This window comes from Lactuca sativa, chromosome 2 (assembly GCF_002870075.4).
Source record: "Lactuca sativa cultivar Salinas chromosome 2, Lsat_Salinas_v11, whole genome shotgun sequence".
Taxonomy (NCBI): Eukaryota; Viridiplantae; Streptophyta; class Magnoliopsida; order Asterales; family Asteraceae; genus Lactuca; species Lactuca sativa.
Window position 1 is genome coordinate 206,089,341 of NC_056624.2, and position 11,558 is coordinate 206,100,898.

The following is an 11,558-nucleotide window of genomic DNA, read 5'->3' on the forward strand; positions in this document are numbered from 1 at the left end:
TCGAACATATTTAAATGGGATTTTGACTTGTACAACCAATTAAATAGAAAAATCTTAGAACTTTTCCCTAAAAATATCTAGAGGTTTGACAATCTTCGTCTTCAGAAATTGACACTCGTGCTAGTGTTAACTCTCTTCTTCCTCTTTCGACTAATTCATCCTTTTCGGAACCATAGTTTTGAAATTTAATGATACAAATGTGTGAATGTGAGTAAAAGGAGAGAAGAATTATATGACAAATAAGGTGCTTTGTAGTGACATTTATAATTGTAAAATTTTAATTAAAAAAAATGCTCAAAGTAGTCGTTAGAATGTTCAAGCCATGAGTCAAAGAGCAAAGAGTTTTTATTGGCCATTGTAGGGTGTTGTTGGCATCACAAAACGTCACAACCACTCCCCACCACGAAGGTGTAGGCTGGTGTTCACGGTCCACGATCGTGGACACGTAGACCACGACCCAATTCGTGGTATGTATATGTGATAGTCTTATACAAAAATGTTTTGCGGTGAATTTAAGTTGATAGCAGTTGTATCTTCAAGACTGACAGTTTTTTTAGATGATTATTGTTTTTTTTTGGTAGAACCCAACCAGATTCTCAAATTCGATAATTAGGAATATGTTGGGAATGGTTATGATAATTGAAATTTTGAAGGACATTGTCATCTCTAAAGGTAGAGGTAGGGATGGAGAAATCGGGAAAAAATGAACTAGAAACGGAATAATATAAACAATAACATCAATATCATTACATCACAAAAGGAGTTACTTATTACCTTCAAATGTTGATTGATTTCTATAATTGAAACTAAAGTAGAACAATAAATATTATAAAAAATATACAATAAAATAATAATTAAACGTGTAACTTACATTGTTTGCATTTTTGCACATCTTCCAATAACTGTTCAAGGTTAATACATACATTTGATACTCTCAACCAACCATATCAAAGCTTCCACCGTCTTTGGAAGCAAATTACTACGAAAGTCATCTACCAAAGGACCATATATACTAAAAGTGGACTCACTAACAACTAAAGAAATCGGAATGACTAGAATGTCTTTTTCAATTGATGTCAACACCTTATATGTAGTGTATTTGTCACTAAACCACTTCAAAATTTTAAATGTTTCATTATTCATTTATTTTTTTCAAGCAAAGCATCAAGATATTCCTGTAATTCGAATTTTTCCATAACATCCTCAACATCTTTTTCGTAGAGCTCAATCATATATTTTTCTTATCTATTTATTCTTAACCATTCATGTAACACCTCAAAATTTAAACAAAAATTTTCATTTTTAATTTACCAAAGATTAGGGTTTCACAAATCAAGTTCTGAAATACACGATTATCTAAAACAAACATTGTCACAAAATATTAGAGTTCACAAACCGTCCCAACAACAAATACCCCAACGAGTGCGTATAATCGAACATTCGTCTTCCTGTTGTCCTCAGAAGTAGCTGAAACACATAAATCAACAACTGTAAGCAGAAAGCTTAGTGAGTTCCCCAGAATATCACACACATGACAACAAGAATAAACAGTTATGGGTTATCAGCAGCCCTGGGGATTATCATCAGTCCCAATGGGCTAACAGCACGCCTGGTAGGGATGGGATTTAGAGCCGGAAAACCGAACCGGAACCGGAATCGGATCGGAACCGGAACTGTTAGAACCAGAATATGTAAAACCGGTCCGGGTCCCGAGTTTAAAGAATGGCTCTATCCAGGTTCCGGGTAATCCAGATTTCGGGTCCTCTGGGTCCGGGTAAACTGGGTTTAAGAACCGGAACCGTGTTAGGAACCGGAACCGGTTTCTATGGAAAGTTTAAAACATGCATATCTCATTCATTTGAAGTCGTATTGGCATGGGTTTTTTCCCATAGTATAGTTTATAGTTTTTACATGATTTTAGACTATAATTTTGTCATTTTTGGGTTTATATTCATTGACTTATAGTCTCTCAAAGCCGGGATATCGAAGCTGGAAATTTTATGTTTTTCAGCTTTTTTTTGTATTATGTGATAGTTGTAAAATGTGCATATCTCGTTCGTTTAAAGTCGGATTGGCATGAGGTTTTTTCCATAGTATTTTTTATAGTTTGTACATGATTTTAGACTATAATTTTGTCATTTTTGGGTTTATATTCATTGACTTATAGTCTCTCAAAGTTGAAATTTCAAAGCTGGAAATTTTATGTTTTTCAGCTTTTTTTATATTATGTGATAGTTTTAAAATATGCATATCTCATTCGTTTGAAGTCGGATTGACATGAGGTTTTTTCCGGAGTGTATTTTATAGTTTGTACATGATTTTAGGCTATAATTTTGTTATTTTGGGTGTTTATTCATTGACTTATAGTCTCTCAAAGTCGGGATATCAAAACTGAAAATTTTATGTTTTTCAGCTTTCTTTGTATTTCGTGATAGATTTAAAACATGCATATTTAATTCGTTTGAAGTCGGAATAGCATGCGATTTTTTTCAAAGTGTAGTATAGAGTTTGTACATGATTTTAGACTATAATTTTGTCATTTTTTGTTTCATATTCATTGATTTATGCTCTCCCAAAGTTGGGATATCAAAGCTGCGAAATTTTTTTCTCAGCTTTATTTTTGTATTTTGTGAAATTTTAAAACATGCATTCGATCCACTTTACCCGGTTCCCCAGGTTTTTCAGTTTTAGACCCACTTTATCCGGTTCCATTCGACCCACTTTGATATTTCCAGGTTTTCTGATTCTAGACCCACTTTACCCGGTACCTTACCCGGAACCGAACCGAAACCGGTTCCTATATACCGATCCGGTTTCCGGTCCTAAAATATATTTTTAACCGGTTTCTGGGTTTTCCCGGTTCGGGTTTGGACCCACTCTCATCCGTAACGCCCGGTGGGTTATCATCAACCCTGTAGACGATCAGTAGTCTCAGTCACATACAAACAACATAACACGATAATAACAGCTAGACCCAGCTGGTCATCACAGATACAACTATCCTACCACACTAGTAAGTATAAATGAGGAAACTCACCTGACATTGTCGACAAGTAAATCTCACACCCGAATTGTCGGAACTAGACTCCGCATAATCAACGAAATAATTAACCATAATTAATAATTAAGGTCTAAAACTCAACCCGCGAGTCCATATCCCACAACTAAGTCCTAAAGGGCAAAAAGACCATTTTTCCCTTCACATGGTCCAAAATCCTAAATCTTAACCAAAAGTCAGAAAGTCAATTGCCCAACGCATACGTTAGGCGTACATGTCCTTGAGTGGGGCATACAACTCAATCAGAACCTATCGGGGGTGGAACCGACTACGCGGGGGGTAGCCAGGATTACGCCCGACATACTCTGCCTGCTTCCATTTTCACCAACTTTGTGTCTTAATCCTTTAAGACAACTAACCAAACCTCATATCTGACCAATCTAAGATGTCCTAATCCATGAAGTCATCGACTTTAAGCCTTTCCATGGCTAGGAAGGACTCAATGCAACAATCCTTAACTTCTAACTCACTCTAATCTACTTTACTCATGCATGAGCCATAGGGGATGATCAAACAACCATTTTTATGAATCTATATGTGCTAAAATGCATAAAGGACATCTACAATTCCCTGGAGTGCACTAAAATCATAAAGGTCCAATCTTGGGGACAAAAGCTCATAAAACTTCAACCATGTAGATCAAATAGAAAACAAGGTATAAACTTTATACCTGAAATAGATGCACAAGGAGAAAATGTTCATGGATCTACAAGCTTGCAAGAAACCACTTCTTCTTCTCTAGACTCCTTCAACAAAATGCACCAAAACACTCAATAAGCCCACAAAACTCACACAAACAACTTAGACTTGGGATTAGGGTTTGGGGGTGGCTGACAAGGATGATCAAATGGGGATATAATGTTGTTTAAATTGGGAGCAACCCTTAAAACTAGGGTTTGGAGTCTGGGCTAGTACGCCCGACATACAACCCATATGCCCAGCGTACTAGCAAGTCATCCGCGTTCCAAAAAGCACGAGTACATTGTGCGTACCCTCGAGTACGCCCAACGTACGACCAAAGTGCATGCCTTTTCTACTTAGGGACCAATTGTGCCATTTCACATAAAATAACGAGCAATAATAATAATAATACCTGATGTTGGGATTTTACAATTCTCCCCCACTAGAATCAGAGTTCACCCTTGAAGTCATCCTCAGGAAACAACTCAGGATAGTGCTCACGTATCTTGGTCTCGAGTTCCCATATCCACTCTGATCCCTTTCAGTGTTGCCACTGGACTTTGAACAAGTTCAACAACTTGTTCCTCAAGGTCTTCACTTTTCGATCCATAATTGCCATAGGCTTCTCAACATAGTTCAAGCGATCGTCGATCTGAATGTCCTCCATAGGGACCATGGCTACCTCGTCAGCTATATGCTTCCTCAGCTGGGGAACATGGAAGATATCATGAATATGTCTCAAATCCTTCGGTAGCTCCAACCGGTAAGCCACCTTGCCCACACGGGCCAAAACTCGAAAAGAGCGAGTAAACCTGGGGCCCAAATTGCCCCGCTCTCTGAAGCGGATAACACCCTTCTAGGGTGACACCTTCAGAAGCACTAAATCCACCACATGAAACTCTAACCCAGAGTGCCGCCAATTCGCATAACTCTTCTGGTGGCTCTGATCAGTCAGCAACCTCTGTCTAACATCTTGTATAGGCTGAGTCGTCTTGAGCATTACTGTGACATCCCCAATTTTCTCGACCAGAAAAGACCGATTTAATTTATGCTTTTAAAATAAAATCAAAGTAATTTTTCCAAAATGTTTTGCGGAATTTGTTCCCAAAACGAAATATAATAAAATTTTATCAAAACATTTCTTAAATAAATATGTTTTCATTATATAACAAAACCTCGGGATGTCATGTTTCGATACAAATCAAAAGCATAAACAGTACTTTATAAGCCTTACAACAGTTATTTACAACTACTGGCTTATAATCAAAAAGTCTCTCGTTGTCTTCCAATTATGCTCGGGGTCCACTATCTGTAATACAGAAAGCTGAGTGGGTCAGGCTTGGGAGCCTGGTGAGCATATAGGCTTTTCAACCCAAAAATAATAAATTTACTAATTTTCATCAACCAACAATAAATTTATTAAATTCATGAAACAATAACCCTGATTACCTGTTCCCGTTATCCTCACTTTACGTCCCTAAACACCTTTCATAAGGGACCTAGCCTAAGGATTTCCATCGGGGTGACAACACTGCTTTAGGGGATTCCTCAACAATTTATGTCAAATAAGGCAACCATGTGGGGGATGGAGTATACCGTTGAACACTAAGTTCACAAACACCTACATGTTGTGAGCTTGCTAAAGTTCCACTGGACTGTCTAGAAAGGTCCATGGTCGTCATCTATACTCCAGTAGATGACTGAAACAATAACAATATCGAGGCCTCTCATCATTTTAATACACATCGACTATTTTATCTACCCATGTTTTACCCAACATATTTGTAGATAAAAATACATATACAGTTTAAAACTTGTATAAAATATCTTCAGTAAATTACTGAAATCTTTCCTATGGTTTGGCCAAAATTACACGTTTGGTCCCTAACTTTTTTTTGCCCTCGGATCATCCCTGTGGTTTGATTTGTTGTGTTTTTATTCCTTATGGTTTGGTCAAAATTACACGTTTGGTCCCTAAGTTTATGTATGTAAGGGACGAAAAATACAACAAAATCAAACCACAGGGACGACCTGAGTGCAAAAAGAAAGTGAGGGACCAAAGATGCAATTTTGACCAAACCATAGGGACGATTTCAGTAATTTACTCAAATATCTATTCAATACATAGCTCAAATAAACAAACCATATAATTACACATAGCACGTATTTTATAGAAAATACTTCATAACTAAGTGTAAAAAGAAAGTGACTATACACTCACTTGTTAAGACGATAATTGGGTAGCACCTTGTCTTTTAAAATAATATTCTTCGATGAAACCGGGCTGTTTTCTCAAAAACCGGGCTTCACGTGGATAGAGTTTACACTCGAAAACTCTTTTTCTCGGGTTCTTCGGGGCTCTGGAACTTGCTTCGGGTGCTAGGACGATACACTAAGCTTTGGGGGTATTTCTTGCAATTTAGGAGAGAGTATAAGGTGAGAGAATGGATATTTGTAACAAAAATCTAGATGGCATCAGTTCCTATTTATAGGAGGCTGAAGCTCCTTAGTACGCTGGGCGTAATGCTCAGGTACGCGGGGCGTACTGCCTCGCGAGGTTCTTTGTTGGGCGTACACTAGTATGTTGGGCGTACTAGGGGATAACTCCGGATGTGTCTAAGCTACGAACATGTGGCATTCATGCAATGGAGTAGGGAAGGTGACGGAATCCGGGTCACGTACACGAGTACGCTGGAAATACTCCGGTACGCTGGGCGTACTCCCATTTTCCTAACTTCAAAAATTTGTATCTTTCGCATACGATCTTCGTTTTTTACATTCTTTATATCCACGCGTAGGTGAGATTGTGCTCTACAACTTTTGTTTAGACTCCGTCGGCTAATTTTGAATTAATTTTTAAAGTTATATTTTTAACAGGCCGAGACAAGAAATGTCCGTTAAAAATTTATAACTTCTTCATCCGACATCCGTTTTCGTCTGTCTTTTTACCGTTGCGCTAATATCGACGAGATCTTCGATTGTCATTTAGATTGTTTCAACTAAAAATCACTCGATCTAATTTTCAAGTTTTGGGCTGCATACTGCTAAGTCAAAACTTAGAAAATCATAATTCCTCATACGAAGTCAGATTTGGGCGTTCTTTTTACGCACGCTCTTGGTTTAATGAACTCTACGGCTTTCGTTTAGATCACTAAGGCTAAAAAGCACTTTATCGTAAATTCACTTTTTACATCATACCACGTTGTGCCAGTTTTGTCGCGAAACTTCGACAGGTCATAACGTTTTCGTTATAACTTGAATTTCGGCATTCCTTATATCCCCGAAATCCTTGTTCCAACCACTACAACTTCATTCTTAGATATCGGGTCTATCTAACATTTATTTTCAACACTTATTTTTATTCTTAACTTATTAAATCATAATAATTATGTAACATCCCAAGTTCAGAAGTGCAAGTTTAGGGTTCAAAGTCTAAATAAGGATGGTTAACTCGGCGAGTCCATAGGTAGACTCGACGAGTTGAGTCGCGATTCTGGTCGCGTGTTAAGTGGCCAACTCAGCGAGTCGACAGCTGGACTCGGCGAGTTCGTGCTGAAGAGAGAAAAACCCTAATCTTCGGGGTTGCACCCTATTTAAAGGACTTAATATCCTCCCTTCAGTCCCCTTAGCCCCCTTTGAAGTCCAGGAAACCCTAGATCCGTTGGTGAGAGCATTGGAGAGCAAACTGGAGCTTTGAAAAGTGATTGGTGAAGAGATTTTTAAGATTAAGGGGATTGGAGCAAGGGGCTTTACAGAGATTGTGATTATTCTTCAGTTGGAGCTTTCTTTTGAGGTAATAATTCGTTGCTTGAGCTTTTGTGCATCTAGATCTATCATTTGTGGAAGTTTTGGGAGCACATCTAATGTTATGTCGGGTTTGGAGGTTGGATCTGAGGTTGCTACCTCAGATCTGGGATTGAGATGATTCAGAAGTGCATAAAGTCCATGTTCTTGAGTTGTTGGTGAAGCCTTCTTATCCCAAACCCTAGCCTAGACTGTGTATGGCTTAGATCTCTTTGGATTCACGTAAATTTTGCCACTTTACGTGATGGATGGCTTGTAGAAAAGTAGATCTATGGATTTGAGCCCCTGCATGGCTTGGAAAGCCTCTGTATGGATTGAGAACTAGAGATACTCGGCGAGTCACATGGGTGTACTCGGCGAGTTGTATGAACATGAGCATGGACTCGACGAGTTTGAAGAACAACTCGGCGAGTCTGTTGAAGATTGCCTTGGACTCGGCGAGTATGGTCGTGGGGCCCTAACGTTTCTGGTTAAGTCGTGAATCGGTGAGTCGAGGGACGACTCGGTGTGCTGATCAGGATAGGACTCGAGGATCCCTGGACTCGGCGAGTCTCGGAGTGACTCGGCGAGTAGAGTCGAGGCATGGGAGTATTCAGAGCATAGGAACTCAACGAGTCATCGGGTTGACTCGGCGAGTTGATTCGTGATATGGGGTTTCTCAGAGTATAGGGACTCGACGAGTCAGCGGGTTGACTCGGTGAGTAGGGTCAGTCAGGAAGCTTGACTTTGACCAAGGGATTTACCAGTTTGTCTTCTAAGGGTATTTTGGTAAATTGGTGTTTACTGGAATTGGTTGTTTGGTAGTGTGCAGTGGTGGAGTTTGTAGCAGTGGACGGAGCAGCGTGATCTAGTTATCCAGTCAGCAATTTCAGGTGAGTTATCCTCACTATACTAACAGGGTCTACGGCCTCTATCAGATGGAAATCCGGGTATTGTTGTTATGTTATTGCCTTGCTATGTTTGCATCCAGATAGTTAGGATGGTATATGTGTGACCGGAAGGTCTTAGGTGCTATGAAGAGTATGAGATATATGTCGTTAGATGTTTTGAGAGCTGTATGTGTTATGTTACGTTATGAGCAGTATGTTATGGACCGGAAGGTCATCATGTTATAGAAGGTCTTATGTGCTATGAAGAGTATGAGATGTATGTCGGGAGATGTTATGAGAGTTGTATGTGTTATGTTACGATATGAGCAATATGTTATGGACTGGGAGGTCATCATGTTATGTGCGGTTATATGATATGTATGTGCTATGTATGTTGTGTATGGTAAGGACCGGAAGGTCAAGATGATATGGAACGGAAGGTCAATAGAATACGGACCGGAAGGTCAACAGAGTTATGGGATGGAAATCCCCTGAGACATTCGGATCGGAAGATCCCATTGAGTTATGGCCTGGAAGGGCGTATGTGTTGTATGTAGTATTTTAGGGGTATCTTACAGTTGTGGTTTTATGTTTCAGGTACTTCAGGAGACTGTGGCAAGGCAAAGGCGTGATCGTACCGCTCCTCATGTTTTATGTACTTAGGATGTGGTTCTGGGAAATACTCTGATAATAAATGAATTGGAAACCTTTTTGTAATGAATTAATGAAAATGGGTTGTTTTTGAAAAGTTTAAATTGGTTTGAATTGTTAGAGTGTTACAAATTAAGCAATAAACACAAAAATAATCAAATAATACATCTTTACTATTTCAAAACAAATTACAAAGGTTGACCTAGACTATTACATCATCATTACTGTCTAGCCTAGAAACACGGGCGTTATAATCTTCTACCCCTAAGGATGATTCGGTCCTCGGAATCACTCATCAGCAAACAAATACAGATAGCGACTCATCATGTCATTCTCCATTTGCCAGGTGAGATTTGGCCCATTCGTATGTTTCCAACAGAATATCACTAAATCGACCATCTTGCGTCATAAATTCTTAGTCTTACAGTCAACAATTGCCTCTGGTTCTACGATCAACCTTTAACTTTCATCCAACCTTAATTCAAAAATTGGAATGATGTCGGTAACTTCTCCTGTGAACTTCCTCAAATAACACACATGGAAGGTGTGATGAATACCTTCTATTTCTTTTGGTAATTCTAATTTGTAAGCTTGATTCCCAATCCTCTGAAGAACTTTAAACGGTCCAATCAACCTTGGACTCAACTTTCCTCTTTTACCAAATCTTATAAGTCCCTTCCACAGCAAGACTTTAAGTAAAACCGAATCACCAACTTCGAATGATATCGGTTGTCTTTTCTTGTTAGTATAGCTCTTTTGACGATCTTGGGCTTCTAACATCCTTTTCCTAATCACTTTCAACTTTTCAGGAGTCTGATGGACTATTTCAGGTCCCATAAACTGCTTTTCCCCAGCTTCAAGCCAACACAACGGCGTTCGATACTTTTTTCCATACAAAGCTTGATAAGGTGCCATCCTGATGCTTTAGTGGAAACTATTATTATAGGAAAATTCTACCAGAGGTAAATGTTCATCCCAATTACCTTGGAACTCCAGGTTACATGCTCGCAGCATATCCTCCAACGTTTTAATTGTTCATTAACTCTGACCATCGGTTTGCCGATGGTTAGCTGTACTCAGACACAATTTTGTACCCAATTCCTCTTGTAGACTTCTCCAAAACCACGACGTGAAACGACTATCACGATCTAACACAATCGTCATGGGAACAGCATGAGCTTTTACTATCTCTTTCACGTAAACCTTTGCAAGTTTTTCCATTGACCACTTCTCATTATCGACTATGAAATGTGCACCTTCTGTGAAGCAATCAATGACTACCCAAATCATGTCGTGACCGTTCTTTGTTCTAGGTAGTTTAGTTACGAAATCCATAGTGATGTCTTCCCATTTACCCATGGGTACAGGTAAACGTTCTAAACTCCCACACGGTTTCTGAAGTTGTGCTTTAACCCTCGCACATGTCAGACACTCAGCCACATACTTTGCAACATTGAGCTTCATTTTCGGCCACCAGTAGTAGGGTTTCAGATCCCTATACATCTTTGTGCTGCCAGGATGAATCGAGTACATGGTCTTGTGAGCTTCCTCTATCAGAAGATTTATCATTCCTCCTGTCTTAGGTACCCAAATCCTATCTTGGAATACCTTCAACCCTTGGTTGTTGGTACCGAACACTAACGTTTTGCCCAAACGTTCTTCCTTTCGGTCATTTTTCTCTGAAGCTTCTTCCCGAGCTTTCTTTATACTTTCCATAATTGTCGAGACTACTTCAATTCTCAACGCTCTTGGCCTTTTCTTTTCAAGGTTTACCTTCTAAATGAGAGCATCAGCGACAACATTTGCTTTACCAGGGTGGTAAAGTGTCTCACAGTCGTAGTCCTTAAGTAACTCTAGCCAGGGTCGTTGTCTCATGTTCAATTCCTTATTATTAAAGAGATATTGAAGACTCTTATGAACAGTGAAAAGTTTGCACTTTGTGCCATAAAGATAATGCCTCCATATCATGAGTAGGGTAGTTCTTTTCATGTTCTTTCAATTGTCGAGATGCATATGCTATCACCTTTTCTCTTTGAGTTAGAACACATCCCAACCCGACTCCTGACGCATCGCTATACATTGCAAAGTCTTCAACTCCATCGAGTAGAGAAAGAATTGGTGCTTCACATAATTTCTTCTTTAGCTTCTCGAATGCTTCCTTATGCTTCTCACTCCAAGCATAAGTAGCTCCTTTGTGGGAGGCTTCTTTGCTTTGGATATCAATCCTCACTCTTCAATGCGTTTTCCGCTGCTTCGTTAGGGAGGCTTCTTTGCTTTGGAGGTGCATCCACTCTTGATGCTTCACTTTTCTTCGGGTAATCCTTTGATATATGCCTTTTGTCCCTGCATCCGTAACAAAACCTCTTGCTGGATGTACAGACGTTGGCGTAATGTCCATTCTTCCCACACTTAAAACAAGTCACTTCTTCGTAGCATCTCCCATAGTGCTTTAGTGGTGCCTTTGGATTTGTAACTCCTTTCCTTTTTGGGCAGTC